Consider the following 17,628-nt stretch of genomic DNA (forward strand, 5'->3'; position numbering starts at 1 on the left):
AAGTAGGTTAGGTGTATATTTTAGGACACCGTGCATGTGTAACAGCTATTTTAAAAAGTAGAATTCAGCTTCACAGAAGAGGAGAGGTACAAAAGTCAGAAGGAAGCTGGATTTTTCATCCACAACCAAAAAAAACCCAACGCAGTGAACAATGCCAGCACTTACGTTCACCAGTGCCACCCCGCAGCGGTCTCCCTTCTGAACTCCGCATCTCGGTGGTGTTTGTGTCGGTATGAATTTGGGCCAATTTTGGGTGAGCCGAATGGGATGGCACAGGGAGCCCAGGCAGGACCACGCACGGCCCTAAGCATCACGCCTGCAGCGGCAGCACTGGGGGGACCCCGCACCCTGTCCTGGGAGCGATTCGGGGCTCGTGGGGCTGCAAACGGTTGGGAGGGAGAGCCAGGACAGAGCCAGCCAGGTTTTGGAGCAATCCTCGAAAACACCCGTAGTCCTTTTTCCTTGTGACCAGCACGGTGGCTGCTCTGGGAGGACAATATTGTGGAGGCAGGAGGAGAAATGATTTTCCATAGCTCCATAACATGCATCCAGGTGTACCTGGCACACGCACCTGGCACAAGCAACGCGTCGGAGGCTTCAGCAGGCTGTGCCCAGAAACAGCAGATTGTGTCCCACGCCCTGGGTTTCTGAAGACACACATCATAAATGACAAAAGGTGTGTTTGACTGCATCCATGGGGACCCGGTGGGTGGCCTGCTGCAGGGAGACTAAGGAGCCACGGAAATTACTAAATCTAAAATAAAATTATAATAAAATTCTACATTCCACTTAGCATCAGGGGAGCAGGATGATGCCCTCAATTTAATTTAGGAGCATCATCTTTCTGTTTCGGAGTAGGAATTTGCTGGGACAGCAAAGGAAGCAGGTTTGCTCGGCAGTGTGCCCAGCCCAAGGGCAGCTTCCCATCTCAGAGGCATTTATGGCAGCCTGGCCAGCTTTGTTCCAGCCTGACAAGACTCAGAAAAACATTCTGAGGTGGTTTGAAGAACATTATTGAAAGGCTTTTGCACATTTGTCATTGACAGAAGCCTTTACCGGCAATAGGCGGCTTCAAGCGCAGGTTTTCCGCTGCCTCGGCAGAAAGCTGGCTCTACTCCGTAGTGCTCGCGTAAAACCACCATCCCGTATCCGCGCCTGCACGGAGCATTTGCAAACCCTGTAGCTCCGTCTGCCACAGCCTGAATGAGCCCCAAGTGTGGTCCCTGCCTCCTTTATCCCCATCAACCCTCCCTCCCCATCCCAAGGGAGTTTGAGCCCCCAGGAATGCCTATCCTGCTCCATCCCACCTTCCCCATCCTAGCAATCCTTGGAGTATTCTTCATCCAAACAGCATATATATGTATATGGATGTATTTTTTGTAAAACACTTAGATCTCATTTAACTTAGTTTCCCATGCAAAAAAAGCTTGTTCAGCATTTCCTCCATTACATTTAATGAATACGCCCTGCCTGAAGTCACCAGTTCTCATTTTCTGCCCATATTTTCTTTCCAGACATTATCCCTTATCCTGTGTTCTGCTCTCCTGGCCGGGGGCATCTCATGGCTCCTTTGGCACTCACTGCCCAGCCAGTGCCAGAGATGCCCTCTGAATGTCCTGCAATTATGCTTTAATGGCTCCTCGTTAAACTTTGTGGCTATTAAAACTACCTACAAAAGAGAGGCGTTGAGTACATTAATAAAAAAGGCAAACCTATCGGTTTATTGACCCAGCTGCCGCAGGGTGGGGGCCGCTCCGATGGCGATGCTGCGGGATGAGGACCAGACATCGGGCGATGCCACCCCTTGCACGGGCTCTGCCGGTCCCCGTCCCCTGCGCATCCCTCCCCGGGGAGCTCTGCTCTGCTAAGAAAGCCACAGCTTGGACCAGATTAAGTGCTTGCTAAGTACCCTGAAACCACACAATAAAAATCCCTCTGGAGTGCAGAATATTTATGTTTTATGAGTTCATCATAAAGCTGATGTGGTGAAGATACCTAACGCATGAATAATTTGGCGGTGGATACAAAATACACAATGGGTTGCAGTGAAAGGGAACGGCAGAGAATTGGAAACGCATTTTCCTTCTCCGTCTCTTGTTTCAGCAGCTTGTTATTTAAAGAAGGGACTCAGGGCAAAGCACTCAAATACGCCTTTCATGCACATTAGATGCAGTTTAAACGAGCCTCGCCTCAAAGACCGACAAAAGTCAACTGATGGCCCGTGGAGGAATACAGCTCAGACTCACGCAGTTCTGCAAGGTGCTTGCTCGGAGGGGCATGCACATAGGAAATAAAACAGCCAAAGCATTTTCTAACCCACTGAAACGTCTTAGTCGGGAAGCAGCATACCTCTGCTGCTCAGGGCAGTGACGGTGATGAGTGCTGGGTACCGAGGAGTGCTGGGTACCAAGGAGCTGCGGGGGCTTTGGGGATGCAGGAGCTGGCCCCCCAGCAGGCAGCAGGGCAGGCGTACATCAACCCGAATGCCAGCCAGCGCTGAGCACAGGCTGCTCTGATATTATACCCCTAAATGATAGGGCAGCAAAAGAAAGATGATAGCAGGGTATTTCATGAAGCAGATGAAGAGAATGCTTGTGTTGGTAGAGGCTGTATGCATATGCATAAGTATGTAGGTGTAGCATGCCTTAGAGCTGCTTTGCCCTTGCAAAGGCTTGTCCTGGAAGCCAGCTCGGCCGCTGCTCTGTGCAGGGATTGTGTGTTGGCAGGAGCAGCCCGTGGGAGCCAGGAGGGACCGTCACCCTCCCACAGCCTGGCCCTGGACGATGCTCACCCACCTACTCCGCTTCATCCGCCCAGCCTGAGCTCTGGTTTCAAGGATTTTTCACGCCAGACTGGAATCTTTTTTTGCTTGGCTTATTCCACTTATAGATGTATTACTTGGGCTGGTAACATTCATATCTTCTTCCTCTGCATCTCACCCAAATGAGGGCTGATTCAGTCCCTAGGCGATGCGCTGAGGCGGGTACAAACCGAAAATTCTTCTGGGACACATATCTGAAGACAAACACACACGTGTCTAAATATATCCACAGCCCTCCCCGCTCCCTGCAGCTTTTCTCTTCCTCAGACACACACAACACACAACAAGAACTCCTCAGGGTAACAAGACACATATTTTTAAATATCAGCATGCAGGAGCGGTTCCTGACCAGGAAAAAAAACCCCTATTGTTTTAGCCACACCTGAATTTGAATATAAAGGTGAGGGCTGCAGAGGCAAACAACAAAAAGCAGCTTCTGGAAGCCATGGGTGAGTTACCAACATGCTGTGATATCCTCATACTATGCACGTTGGCAGTTCTTCCTCGCAGATCTTCATGCCTTGGGCACAGGCAGCAAGTCCTGCTGCTCCTGAGAGCCCCAGGTCTTCCTCCTCCCACGCTCTCCCCTGTGGATTTACACCAGAGCATGAATGGGATCTAACTCTGACAGCTAAAAGGCTTTTTCCACTTTGTTTCCCCAAATGTGCTAAAATTTTTGCTCTTTTTTTCCTCCTTCCCTCTTCTTAGCAGACAGACATGCTCCTGGGGAAAGCCTAGACGCGTGGGAGCCCGCAGCCGGAGGGGTACGTAGGGCTGGCATGGGGAGGACTAAACCATGTCCAGCATTTTGTGTTTCCAGAGACTTCCCCAGCCCTCCAGAGCAGCAATTTCCATGCAGCCAGCAATCCCACGTGGTAGATATTTAGTTAAAGAAGTTATCTGGGCGCTAGCTGTGTCCACATCGTTTCTTCATACCAGTTTTGTTGTATGCAGAGCAAAAGAAAGGCGACGTTTATACAACCGGGGAGCACAAAGGTTATCACTTTTATTTGACTTTTGGTTTTTGAATGCAGTACTACTGTCCCTGAGTTGCTTCTGGAGGCATTACGAAACTTGGCCCAGAGCCTGCAGATTTCCTTTCAGCTTTAATGGTCCGTTCCAAGAAAAAGTGGCTAGGAAGGGTTTCCTGACAAACTATGGGAAAATTTCACACGAAGCGCGTTGGGAAACAGAAGACTGCAGCTCAGGGCTGAGCTGCCCATCACATTACATCGCCTGAAATGAGACACCGCGGCGGACAGCCCCAAATACTGCAGGGCTGAGCCAGCTGCTGCCGAGGAGAAACAGAACAGGATTTTTTCCCTACTAGGAGGGTGAAAGCAGCACGGCCTTCGCAAAAGATTCATGGTCTCTCCCATGGTCACTAAAGCCCTGAAATCTGAAGGATGCTTAACTGGGAGTGTGATGAATGCTCTGGCTGACTCCAGGCAGGTTCCCAGGTCTCATGTGATGGTGTAGCTCTTTGAGATGACACCGGGCAGTGCCGCTTATTTTTATGTGCTATTTTGAGTTATATTTAAAGCACCCACCCATGGCTGCAGGCACTTTCACAATCATTTAAAGTGTGCATGAACCTCAAGGAGGTTCTCTGTGTCCATGTGGGATGTTCCCTGGGCCATGGGAGGACAGTTGGATGCAGGGGGGCATTGCCCCTCGGTACCCGAAAAGCCATGCAATCAGCCATGTTCCTGGGTAGGTAATTTATTTTTGTTACTTATTATTAATTATATTATTCGGTAGGATTATTCCAAATTGTAGCCCTGCCGAATGCCCTCACACACCATCGTCTCTTGATGACAGATGGGCTGGGGATGGTGGTGAGGAACCTCATCTCTGCTCCTTGCTGCTGTGCTCTGGCAACCACCACTGGCAATGATGGGCTTGAGCGATGCGCTCCAAGGGCACCATCCCCTGTCCCGTTGGAGCATCCCTGCCCTTGCAAGTGCTCCAGGGAGAGCTCACTTCTGTGTGTAAACCCTATAAACCAACAAGGTGGTCTGAGGAGGAGCCAAGATGAAGCTGTTAGCTTTGCAGACCCAATAACAAACAGGAAGAAGTAGCGATGTTTACCACCTGGTAGGCGAGGACGAGATTCTTCCAGGGGAAAAAAAAGAAGAAGCTGAGGTGTGTGTACCAGCTCCGGTCAGGTACTTGCACAGTCACGAGTGCTTTCTGCCTGTTAGCGTTCCTGCCACGGCTTTGGAAACTGGGTTCGTTAACCGTCTGGCCTTAAAAGAGAAGAAATAGCACTTGAGTATCCATCACCTTTCATTTTCCCTTCCTGGCTCATGTAACCATGGCAAAGGAGCCTACGCTAGCCTGTGCGATGGCATAATTCATGCCAGCCCCCATCCGTTTTCTGATTAAACCGCTGGAAGCAGAGCTATGTAGTCTTCACAGCTTTCCAAGTCTCACGTTAGCATTGCCGCTGGGAAAACACTGGGATTTTGTGCCTGGGCAGAGAAGGGAACATGCTTTGCTCCGGTCTGTGAACGATACCTGCCCCTGCCGCTCCCCTCCTTCCTTCGATGCCTGGTGTGTGGCTCATTGACGGGAGGATGGAGATAGTACGGGAAACCCACGCAGGCAGCTGTCAGAAAACGAGCTCACTATAAAAGCAACATATGCTGCACTGAATTACGAGACCTTCAAATCACTACAAGAAGCACTTAAAATATTCCTGAATTTAATTACAAGGCTGTATACGCTTTAAATGCATGAATGTATAATGTAGACTTGGGCTGTGACAAGGGAAACTCTTCTTCCACATGCACTCGAAGGGGCTGGAAGGGAAAATCCCCGGAGGGTGCAGCGGGACAATTATTTGGGATCCACGGAGCCCTGTTGCCCCATTGCTAGCAGCCGGGATGCCACCACAGATGGGTGACATCCTCTGGTGCTCTGTGTCTGGGAATGCTGAGCCAAATGAAGGCACATTTATACCGAGGGGGTGTATGTAAATCTAAATTATCAAAGACATGTTAATCACTACGACGTTGTTTGGGTTGAACCCTTTCAAAAATGCTTTTATTCCTAAAAAGCTTGCATGTACTTGAACAACTCACCCCTTTTCTATGTCACCTGTCCTGATCTCACGTGGTGTTCGTCAGACAGATGAGCGTTCATCCCTGACTAAATATATTATTATCTTCCACCAAGTTAAATGCTTTGTGTATCGTGCCTACAAAAATGAAGATGCACTTAACATAACAATGTGGTTATTAGCTTAATGGCAGGAAGAGAAAACTTAGGGATGAGAATTAAAGCACTGCTCTTGCAGAATGTCCCTGAGGAAGGATCCCTGTGTCCGGGATACCCATGAAGGCAACTCACCCCCCGAGGTTTCCTGGCAGGCATCCCACTGGCAGATTAGCATCGCAGCGGCTAACATGACAAGAGAGAGGGAGCCTGGATGGATGATCACACTGATTTGTAGTAGATTATTATTATTTTCCTACTTTAATTCATGGAGAACTCAGATTTCACGTATTTTCCAAGCAAAGAAACAACTGTTTGGTAAAGACTTTGATCCACAAGCGGGGATGCAGCATTGGTCTGGAAAACTAATCACCACGATGCCAGAGCATCCTCTGTGTTTGCAAGAGCTGGGGATGGTGCAATATTCCTGCCCATAAACCCACGGAGGTGCCAGGGCAAGCTTGTGCAGCAAGCCTGGGGTTTTCAGGAGGTAGAAAAAAGCCAGAGCCATCGTTTGCAGGTTTGACAGTGGGAAATTTGCTGGTGTCTTCCAACTTTCCATCAGTCAACATTCCCACCACTGCTTCCCTACCCAGTGCAGAAGCACAGCTGAGATGGCGGCACGCATTGCACCCACAGACTGGACGGTATCATTTAGCACAAAGTTATCAACAAGGCACTTAGATGACAGCCAAGTCAGAAATGAGGTTTGCAGTCTAAATACAGAAACGGAGAACGCACACGTCGTGCCAGGTAACGCAAGCAGTGACTCATGCTTTGCAGCTACGTCACGCTCGGGATTTTTCTGCAGGAAATGCTTACCGGGAAAAGCAACGGCAACCATTGTATTTGATTCATTTTAAGGCTGGAGAGAAATCAGGACTACAGCTGAAACGGCTGCTCAAGGCTTGCCAGGGCTTTTATCACTTGACCTGATTTCCAAAGCTCTCAGGCTCCTCTTTGGTGTCAGTAAGTATTGGGAAGAGCTGAGCAGAGATTGCAGGCACGTGGCCGTGTCCCTCCGTGTCTCGCCAGCACCATAAGCATCAAACGCAAAACCTTCACCTCCAGATTCCTAACCCCATGGCACCGTGTGCCCGAGAAAACACCGTGAGCAATCAAGTCCCTGCTTTGGACTTGGGCTGGCACAAACACTGGCACAGGACAGGGCTGAAATAGGGTTTTGGGGCTGTGCACCTACATCTTGGCCATGGTCGTTAGCTGTCTCCGTTCTCAGGGGCTAAGCAAAACCAGCTTCAACAGCCCCAGTGCCCGTCAGGGTTTGGTGGCACTCAAAGATCAGCCATGGGTACCAAAAGAAGGGGATGGGGTGGTAAGGCCCATAAATCGATCCTGTCCCACACTTCTGGCCAGAGGCCAGGCTCCAGTGCCAGAGGTGGGCAGCACTTCTGAAGCACTGGGCCCTTGCTAGAGAGGAGGGACTCAGCTAGACTAACGACTGCTTTAATTAAATACGGCAATATCATTAACCCGCTGGAGTTCATCAAATTAGTGTTGCAAATGAAAACCGCATTGGCCTCATTTTCATAAGGCAGTTTCAAGAGGGAAAATAGCATTTTGCTCGTGAAGATGATGTTTGCTTTTCCGATAAAACAAAACCTCTTGTCCCTCTGGAGCTTTGGCTCAGTTCAGTTCTCACCAAAATATTTATTTTGGCCCTTTCTTGTTTTTAGGGTACCTCTAGTGAAGGCACTTGACATGATAGGGGATTGCTGCAAGAAAACAGTGAGAAAGAGGGAGAAATAGGGGGCTTTAAAAAAGGACTTTTGGGAGGAGGAGATGCTGGTATCGTTCCTCTAGCGCATAAATCATTTCTGTAGTTCAAAATAAACTAGCATCTGTGCTGCTTGGACCGCTGCCATTTATTTTCTTATCTTTCTTGTTTGCTGAAGGGTGACTCAGTGGAAAGCCAACAAGGTGCCCACGGGAGCGCTGCTGGGAATGTGCTGATGTCACCAACTGCATCGCAGCCGAAGGGCTCGAGGGCTGGGAGGGGGATTCCCACCTGCTGGAGAGGAAGGAAGAGGAGCGATAGGGATCCCTCCGCTAGCACCCTGGCTCGTAGCCCAGGCCACTTTCCTTGCTTATGTTGCACTGAGGGGAGAGTCTCTTAAATAAATAGAAGCACTGCTTCATACGTGAGGGCTGGCACCCCGCCGGCACAGGGGGAGCGTCCCTCTCCCCGGCGCTTGTCACGGCACCTTGGTGTCAACCGAAAGCTTGGGCTTTCCTAGAAAATCAAACCCCTCTTGTCTGTGGCTCATTGCCATGTCCTTGGGTTTATATGCCCTGTGAGCAGCACAGGGGGATGCGGTGTACCCCAGGCTCTTGGTGCTCCTTGCTGGGATCCCAGGGATTTCGGTCTTCCCCATGAAATGCTTGAGCTGGCTTATACTCATCAGAGTTTGAGACGTTGGGAGTTGCTTGACTTTGTTTCCACATCTCTATTAATCACCTCTTGAAAATTCAGGAACGTTTTGCAAGGCTGAGTAAGATTAAGGAGTCAGGGAGCATGAGTCCCTTTAGGTTGAATGGTCTCCAGACCCCAGTGGTCCCCAGGAGATGCTCCTCCATTTTTTGGCATTGCAGGGGCATCACTAAAACCGGTGACCAAGCTTCTCCTGTGAAGGGATTGAGAGGAGCCAACAAATTAACCCGGCTCCATCAGCAGCTCCCGGAGGCAGGACGGGAGATTCACGCTTTGCCCCGGGAAGGGACGGGCAGTACAGGAGGGTCCCCATCAGCCTGGATGGCCCCACGCTGCCAGGGCAGAGAGGGCACTTGGCCTTAACCCCAGCGATGAAGCAACCCTGCGCCTTTGCAAACACTTTGAGCGGGGTTTCACAATAAGCAAAGCCGATTTCTCCACCTACGGCCCTGCTGAGCATGAACCACAGCGTGGGGACAGCCCCACGGTCTCCTGACGGCTGTTATCGCCCCGTGCAGCCCCCTGACATCCACCGGGACCCAGGCACGGGTAGGATTTAACACCCGAAAAATCCCCCCAGTTTTCCCGTGATTAGTGTTATTTGATGCCAGGAGGCTTCTTTATCAGGAGCTGGTGCTGTGTTGCTCAAAAACTCTGGCACAGGAGGGAGTAACCTGGTGTTGCCCTTTGACAGACCGTTCTCCCGACCCTGCCGTGCTGCTGGTCGGGAAGCTGCCACCCCCATAAGATGCAGTTACTTGCTCTCCATGGCAGCCAGGCGTTGATGTCCCCAAAATTAACACAACCGGTAAATCCTCCGTCGAGGAAATGGGGAATTCTCCGGGCTTGATTCACTGCGGCTTTCGAACTGCCGGAGACGTGAGCCGACTCGCCTGGCGCAACCGCAAGCTCCAGGTGTGGTTAAACTGGCACTGGGGAAAGGATGCCCGTGTGGCGAATGCCATCTTCTTCCTCGCCCATGCCCAGGGGACTGGCTGTGCTCGCCGATAAATTAGCTCGACCCTCCGGCGGGTGCAAAACTCGCCCTTTCCCAGCTGCCATCCTTTCTGTAAAAGCAGCTGAGCGCGCAGCTGGTTTTTCTGGAGCACCATGGGTTTGCAAAGCAACTCTCTGGCCCAGGCTTTGCTCCCCAGGTGCTCCCTGCTAAAAAGATGTGCTCCCTGGTGCCAGGGATCAGCTCACTCAGGTCTAGTGTCTCCTTGTCTCAGGGACAGATAGCAAACCATCACCTGGACAGGCCCCTTGGTGCATCAGGATCCCTGGGGGGGTCACTCCTGTTGGGCTTGGTGTGGCTTTGCACGCCTGTATGTGCCATCCACCTAACGAGCTTGTAAATATTCTTCTCTTGTTACTGACTGACGATTAAACCCAGGCATCGCTTGACAAAGCCCCATCTTCGCTCCAACAACACAACCTGCCTCCCCGCAGCCTCCACCTAAGGGCAAAAAGCCGCCCGCTTTTGTTCATCTACCTCCAGCTCATCAGGGCCAGGCCCCTTGGTCTGAAGACCATTTGATTATTGCCTTCAAGCTTTTAGGGGTTGAAGCAGGGTTCCTTGAGGCGCTTCTGACATTTCAAACCAACAGGGTTGGGTTGAACCCACCAGGCAGCAGGAGGGCAAAGGGGCTGGGAGAAGCAGCTCCGGGCAGCGCGGGCTCCTGCCAGCAACACCCAGGGATCTGGCAGGGAGGCATCAGAGGCACCCACCACGTTTGCCAACCAAACCCCAGGTTCCCAGGAGGCATCGGAGCTCTTTAGGAGGTGGTGGCAAAGGGTTCACCCTCCCGGTGCCCTTGCTAGCCTGGGAGTTACTACAAGCCTCAGATAAGGAAAGAGGCACGGAGACTTGAACTGGCTTGCCCCAGGTCCCGCTGGAAAACTGGCAGGAGAACCAGGAACAGAGTAAGTCTCTTTTGTACTTGGACCAGAAGGTTCCAGAAACCTTAGAATTTACCCATCTGAGTGTCTAAAATTAGCTTTTAATTATTGTCAGCCCACTGCCCTCTCTGTCATGCTCATTTTGTCAGGAGAAAACCATTGTGAGAACATCCTTCTCATTCCCCATGTAACATAGTTTGAAAGCTTGATTCCAAATTCTCCTTCTTTTGGAGAAGATCTACCATCCATCCCCTGATGATTTTTACAGGGATGAAATTGTGGAGCAGTGCTGTGACTCTGGCTCCGAGCACCCGAGCAGGGATGCTGACCCCAGACAGGCATCCCATTCCCACCAGGAATATCCCCCCAAGCCCCCATGCCATGGCATTAACAAGCTTGGCTGCTGGATAATCCTCTCTCCCCATCATTATTTATTAGGCGGGAGGTCAGAAGAGATTTCTGTGCTGGATGTCCCCCCCAGACCTGTGAAAAGTATGGGCCACTCCAATTAATTTGGAAAATACAGCGGGAGAAAAAGTATGTAAGCATCAAGGGAACCAGACCCAGCTTCTGCAGGTATCTTTCTTTATGAGAGGTTATTGTATTCTTATAATTAATTGTTGGCTCATGGCAGAATAGGTTTGACTTGCACGGACAAGTCAGAGGGAGGGAGGAAGACCTGGGATGGGAAGCAGATACGTGGGAGGACACAGCATTCTTTTCCCACGTTGAGGAGCAGCAGGACATGTAAATTCAGCTCTGGAATTTTGCTCCTTACCTTTTATGGTGAAAAAATGAGGCTTTCCTTTGACTTTGCAAATACATGTTCCAGCTGAAATCCAACCTGTGCGTTAATACCCAGCCAAGCGTGTGCAGCCGCTCACCTGGATGTGCTGAGCACGGGCTTATGCAAAAGGGAAAGCACAGCTCCAGGCTCCTAAAGGCTCCCAGACCACTCCATGCAGGCTGATGTAATGGTTTTATCTGAGGACAGGATTTGGTTCTTATTGCTCAGTCTTGCCTTCAAAATGAAATAACTAAGCTAAGTAATTAATTTTTAATGCATCCAATATAGGCAGGGAGAGTTTTGGAGTGATTTATGCTCACTCCTGCTGCCTCTGCCAGTCTGTTCCTGGGCCTGGAGAGGCAAAGGGGAATCTTGCAGCAATCAAGCCCCGTGCCCAGCTCCGCTCCCGCAGCGATTCCCTGCCACTGCCTCTGCTCCACCGCACGGATCCCAGAGCAATGCAGGCAAACCCAGCAACACTTGCCGGGGGCTCAGAAAGCCCCCGGACTCCTCGTCTTGCCAGCATGGAGCCCACACGCTTCTCTGCAGGGTTTGGAGGTGAAGGGATGGAGCAGCCATGTCCTGCAGGTTCCCTCCCACCCTTCTTTTATGATACACAACACCACACCAAGCTGCAAATAAAGAGAAGGCGCTCAAGAAGTCCTTGCTTTCTGTAACCTTCCCATAAAACTCGTTTTATTTAGTAAACAGCAATGTAGGAAGAAGAGATTTAAAACTTTGAATCATTCATTCGAAAACACCTAACTACAAAACCAAATACAAAATGCGTTAGAAGACCAGTTAGTCTTTTCTGAGTCATTTAATTGGAGCCACTAACTTTCCCTGTCTATGAAAATCTCGGAGTGGAAAGTGTGTGAAACCTGCTGCAACCCACACTTGCCTAATTAGCCTCGCATTTGCCTCTCTCTGAAGGGAGTCAAAGCATGTGTGACCCACAGACGTTGACACTTTTTCAGCCTAATCCGGTTTAGGAACTGCTGAGGTGGGCCAGGCTCTCACTGCAGGGTGGGATGGCAGTGGCAGCTGTGGGACCCCCAGCCCGCTGCCCACCACCATCCATCCACCTATGCTGGTCCTTTCTGAGCTCCAGGTCCTGGAAACGCTGCAGAGCGAGCCCAGGTGTCAGGGCAGAGAACGTTTCACCCCTCTATGCACCACCACAGCATCTCAAAGCAAGCAAAGAAATGGAGCAAAACCTCTGCATTTCATCTTCCCGGTTGCAGGCAGCATGGGTGAAAATCGAGGCCAGGGTCACCATGACCCAGAAATGTCCTATTTGACCTGGGGGCTTGGTTGAAATCTCATTTTTGCATTGCAGCTCCTGTCCGCAGCCTCACTCAAACAGCCCCGGAGAGCGGCTCCTCCTGAAGCAGTAATCCCTTGCTGCCGACAGCCACAGCCATCAGAAGCTGCCTTGAAAATTTTAGTTAATTAGAAATTTGGGGGCAAGGACTTGCGCTAGCAGCTTTTGCTTTTCCAGCGATTGGCTAGGAGGAAGTTTAATAAGGTTGAACATTTACTATTCTTATTTTGGGCCAGAGATTTAGATGCCCAATTCCCGTGGATCCCTTTGCATCTCTCGAATCCAGTGCTTCTCGCAGAGGATTTCTCCGCTCTGCAATTTGCTTTACAGAAGCGCTGGGCTCCGTACATACAAACCCCACCACTTGCCAGTCGTCGCTGCTCGGGGCAAGCCAGTGGGTGGTTTACCCGCATGGGTGCCCGTGGCCATGCTGCTGAACCCTACTGCCTTCCCCCCCAAAATTCCTGAGGTTTTTCTGCAGATGAGAGCCAGATTAATCACAGCCTGGCACTGGTCACCCACGAGGCTAAAGCTACCAGCTTCATGAGCTCAATAAGTGGTGAAATTCAGCGCAGAACTCGGCCTCGCGACTTTATGGTGGGAAAGGTCATGCCTATGGGATAGAAAATAACAATAAAAATCAACGCCGAAGCGTGTTAGGAGTTTCAAATGGCACTGAAAAAATGCTTGCTATGTTTCCAAGGGTCTGTGCTGCTGCCCCGGACGCTGCTGTTACTCATTCACATGGGCAAGAATTACAAGTATGTCTGCGCAGCCAGGAAAGCTTTGGTTCACTGAATATTTGAGGCTTGGTGTGGTATGAAGGGGTGGGGAGCACGGCTCCAGCCAGCAGCAGTTCGAGGAGAGGAGAAACAGTTTTGACTTCCTCGGGACAATTAAACTGCCTTGGTGGTACTGCAGCCAAAAAAAAAAAGGTACATTTATTATCTGCTGAGTTCTTTCTGCTCTTCAGCAGTAATTTAAAGCCGCTTTGCCTTCAGGGAAGCCCTGTGAAGTGCAGCGTTCACAGGAATGGGTAAGGACATGCAGTACTGACCTAATCCACTTCACTCTGCCCTGGAAGCTGTTCCCAGCGTCTGCCTTTGGCCCCCAGCACCCGCTGGGATAGGCCAGAGCTGGGTGAGAATTGGGGATTACACAAGTTCACTTGCTTTTTCCACCTCAAAATGGGATTAATGAAAAAGGATTTCAAAATTCCCTGAGAAATGAAATCCATCCTTTGACTGAAGTCAAAATGTTTGAGTTTACACATTTCTTATATATTTCCAAAAAAAATATATTGTAAGAAAACCTTGGAATTGAATGGCCCATTAAAAAAAGGTTAAATCAGAATGGTGCAACCTTAGCAGAGTGCTTCATATCAGAAGTTTCTAATACCAAATTTCACTGAAATTGAAGCAGCTCTGCAAAACATTTTGCCTTCAGCATATCAATATTTCTGATGGAAAACCATTCTGTCAGAAAATTTTTATCCAGCTCTAGGCTAGAATTTCATACCAAATAGTTTTACTGTCTCCCCAGCAACTGGGACTGCTGATCCTCTATAACGAATTTCCATAATTAACCTCCAGGAACTGAAAATGAAATCTTTTTGTCTGCAGGGTATTCTCAAACAACGGCTGGAAATCATTTCACTCTGAGCCAAAACACAATAAATTCAATAGGATTTTATCCACAAATTTCAATGGATCTTCAGATCAGCCCGATTCAGATCAGAGTTCAGATCCATTTAATGCAACTCTGGATGTTCCTTCAAATTTGGATGGGGCTTTGAAAAAAATAAATCTCAAAACAATTCTTCCTTTGAGTTGAAATTCAATCCTATATTGTCATCCAGATTAAGGACTCGTACTCTTTGATGTCTTTGGGTAGAAGCACTTCATAAGATGTTTGTGCTGATTCTGTACGAGTGAGGAATGCACAACAGCATTAGGAATTTAGACAAAATACCAAAGTTAAAGCTGTGGGCTCCGAATGCTGATTTTTGGCTTCTGACATGTGTTCTTGCTCACTGAAGGCAGTTCCCTCTACCATCCTACAGCAGGAAACGTCCTTGAGCTGCACGTGATTTCACGGATGGCAGAACACCCCCGATGTGCAATTTGTTCTTACTGCGAGCACTAACAAATCATACATAATGTAACAGCAAAGCAGCTAACGTCGGATTTGCATGAGATACTTTTACTGTGTTTATCCAGGAGTTTTCCTGGTTTAGATGTATTTACCCAAGAGGAATAAGTTCTGCTTCAGGGAAGTTTTGATTTGAGGCAATTCCCCAGCTGGTGGGATAAGGTCAGGCGGCCGTAAGCCACAGTGGGAGTGTATCTGAACCCGACGCCTTCCCCTTGCAAGAAGTGGCCCCAGGTAGGGTTTCTCTGGGTCCAAATGATACATTTTCCTATTCGCAAAACATCAGGCTTTTCCAGAGACAGAATTAAGACGTACATGTGAAGAATCCACATAATTTTCGTGGCTTCTACAGAGCCTCCTTAGCTGGGTGGTGTGTTGGAAAGAGCAAACGCGGGAAAAGGGTGATCACCTCCCTCATTTCACTGGCGCTGTCGTAGACTCCACTTGTGTTCCTGGGGAAGCCATTTAACTACTGTATGACCCCTCCGTAAATGGGAGAGAACAACACACCCGCCATCCCGCTGGTGCTATGTGAATAAATGCCTTAAAACAGCTCCCCTGTGGATAGGGCCCAGGAGAAGACGTGCTGCGGAGCTGCAGGCACTGCAGAACAGTGCAGCAGGCTTGCATGAGATACAGGATTCCCACTTGCATGTGGATATTTGCAGTGCAGTCAGTATTTTAAAATACCTTGCCCCCTGTCTTAAAATCCTCCCTAAATTATTAAGGGACTTAAAAATAATTTTAGTGCTTATAACTTTGTTGAAGCATTGCCCTCAGCTCCTGAAACTTGGAATAGCTGAGCTTTACTTCCCCGCCAAGCCTTAGCACTCAACAAACTGTCAGACAAGTGAGAGAGAGTCACTGATGTCTTGAACTAATTTTACAAATTTATGTAATTCTTTCTGGGTAGTGTAGTTATGGCCAGATTTCTAAATGCCAAAATACAGATTATAAGAGTATCAAGCTTCATTTTGTTTTCAGTTCACAGGTAATTAGCATTTATTTTCACAATTGCCATTGTTCCCAGATATTATTATAGCAACATCACGAAACAGGAGATGCTCATTCCCATCCTACTGTCATTGATTTTAAACCCTCATTGCAGCAGAAGAAAATTCGGGTTTGGTTTTGGCAGCCAAAGCTCTGGTCCCTCAGCAGTGGTCTGAGCCGCACGTGGCAGTCGCGCTGCTTGAACCCTATTTTTCCCTATGTGAGAATTTTTTATTTCCTAAGCAGACAATGTGGGGCACTGCTTTCTGATTTTAAGTCCTAACCCCTCACGGCTACAGAGGAAAGTAGCAGGAGCTCTGTTTTCAACATCTGTGGTGCCGCATAACGTTAAGTATGGGGAATGAACCGAGGCTCAACCAGAATTAGCGGGTTCTTGTGACCTTACTGCTTCTCGTCTGTCAAACAGGCCTCCTCAGATCATGTCATCTCATAAGGCAGCAACGAAAAATAATTTCTTTTCATCTGTTAAGACCTCAAATATGACATTGATAAGTCCCATAGAAGAGATAACAAATGGGTTTGTGTTCAGAAGAAGGTTCTGAATAGCGTCCCTAAATGAGGCACGGATTACACGCTGGCCTGTGAGAAGTACAGATGTTTCTGAATAGCTGCTCGTTAAGGTGACAATATCGCTCTGTGGACTGAATAGGTTCTTGGAAAAAAATAATACGTGCTCATGAAATTAATGACTATCACCGCATACTCACAAGGGAGCCCACGTTTCCGACACACAGGAAATACACGTTTCCTAATACACAAGTGTTTGACCTTAAACCTTAATAATGTTCTTTTAATGTACGTCCCAGTTAGCTACACACACACACGCAGAAAGGAGGAGGAGATGGGAAGTGTAAGATTCATGTTTTATGTATATTGTTTAATACTTTCCACAGATGCTTTTGTAGTTGGCATTGCAGGGAGAGATATTCTGATGGCAATTTTAGATTTAAATCATCAAGCAGTCATTCTGATACTAAAAGCACTTGTTCTCGGCTGTTTTATTACAGTCATAGAAAGTGTTCAGGCAGATTACTTGTGAGAGGAGAAAAGTGTATTTTGATATTCCCATAAAATCTTATACTAGATCAGTAGTCATTACCACAGATAATACTAGATTGTATATATGTTATTAATATACGCATAATGCTTTCTGGGATGGAAAGCGGAGAAACTGTGAAAGCCTAGAAAGGAATCAGGTCTGAAGAAAAATGGGGAATTTGAACTAAACAAAGCAAGAAACTCTGCCTTATAAATCAAAATCCAGACTGCGTGTGAAAAATACCGATGGAAATGTTAACCCCCACTGCGTTATCCCCCTAGTTATCAAGATATGGGAAAAGGCATTAAACTTAAGAGTATGACATGAATAATAGTTTTACGGGGATTAACATATCTGGAACAGCTTCCCCAAGGAATGACAACAAGCAGGCGATTTCAGAGCAGGCAGGGGTGTCTTGCAGCTCATTGATTGTCACAAGTGCCCAAAGCACTGCGGGGCACCCCGAAAGCCCTGGGGTTTAGCTGCGTGACACTGGCAGCCTCCGGACCATACAAGCGAACCAAGCATGTAAACATGGTATTACTGGGAAGCGTGCTGATGGAAGCTCTGTGGTCATGATGACTAAGTGTTTCGTGTGCGTTAAAGTTTCCACATTCCTAACATAGCTGGATGCAGGTGAATTTTCCACGTGAGCTGTGCAAGGGAGCCGTCTCCTCCAGCCCCAGTGCACGGTGCCCTGGAGCACCAATTCCTCCTCCAAGCACCCTTGGTCCTGGCCGAGCCAAGCCACGCCACCGCCAAGGAACGGGGGGCATCAGCGCCAGCTTTGGTGCATCTTGCCTCCATCTGTACAGAGGTGACCGACGAACTGATAGGGAGCAGATGTTCATACCCAGCTCCCATTCAGCCTTAACAAAGAGCTCTTTCAACCCCATCTTCTTCTCCCTTTATATTTGACAGATAT

At 48.7% G+C, this 17,628-nt stretch overlaps 1 long non-coding RNA gene across 1 annotated transcript; it reads right to left on the reverse strand.

Moving 5' to 3' along the window:
- Nucleotides 1-722: 722 nt before the first annotated feature.
- Nucleotides 723-4,030, reverse strand: LOC138684964 (uncharacterized). Its single transcript, XR_011324183.1, has 3 exons — nucleotides 3,280-4,030; nucleotides 2,796-3,015; nucleotides 723-2,526 (listed from the first exon to the last, which is right to left on the reverse strand). It is a non-coding gene; the product is annotated as an uncharacterized lncRNA (long non-coding RNA).
- Nucleotides 4,031-17,628: the final 13,598 nt, after the last annotated feature.

The sequence above is a fragment of the Haliaeetus albicilla genome, chromosome 4, assembly GCF_947461875.1.
Source record: "Haliaeetus albicilla chromosome 4, bHalAlb1.1, whole genome shotgun sequence".
NCBI lineage: Eukaryota > Metazoa > Chordata > Aves > Accipitriformes > Accipitridae > Haliaeetus > Haliaeetus albicilla.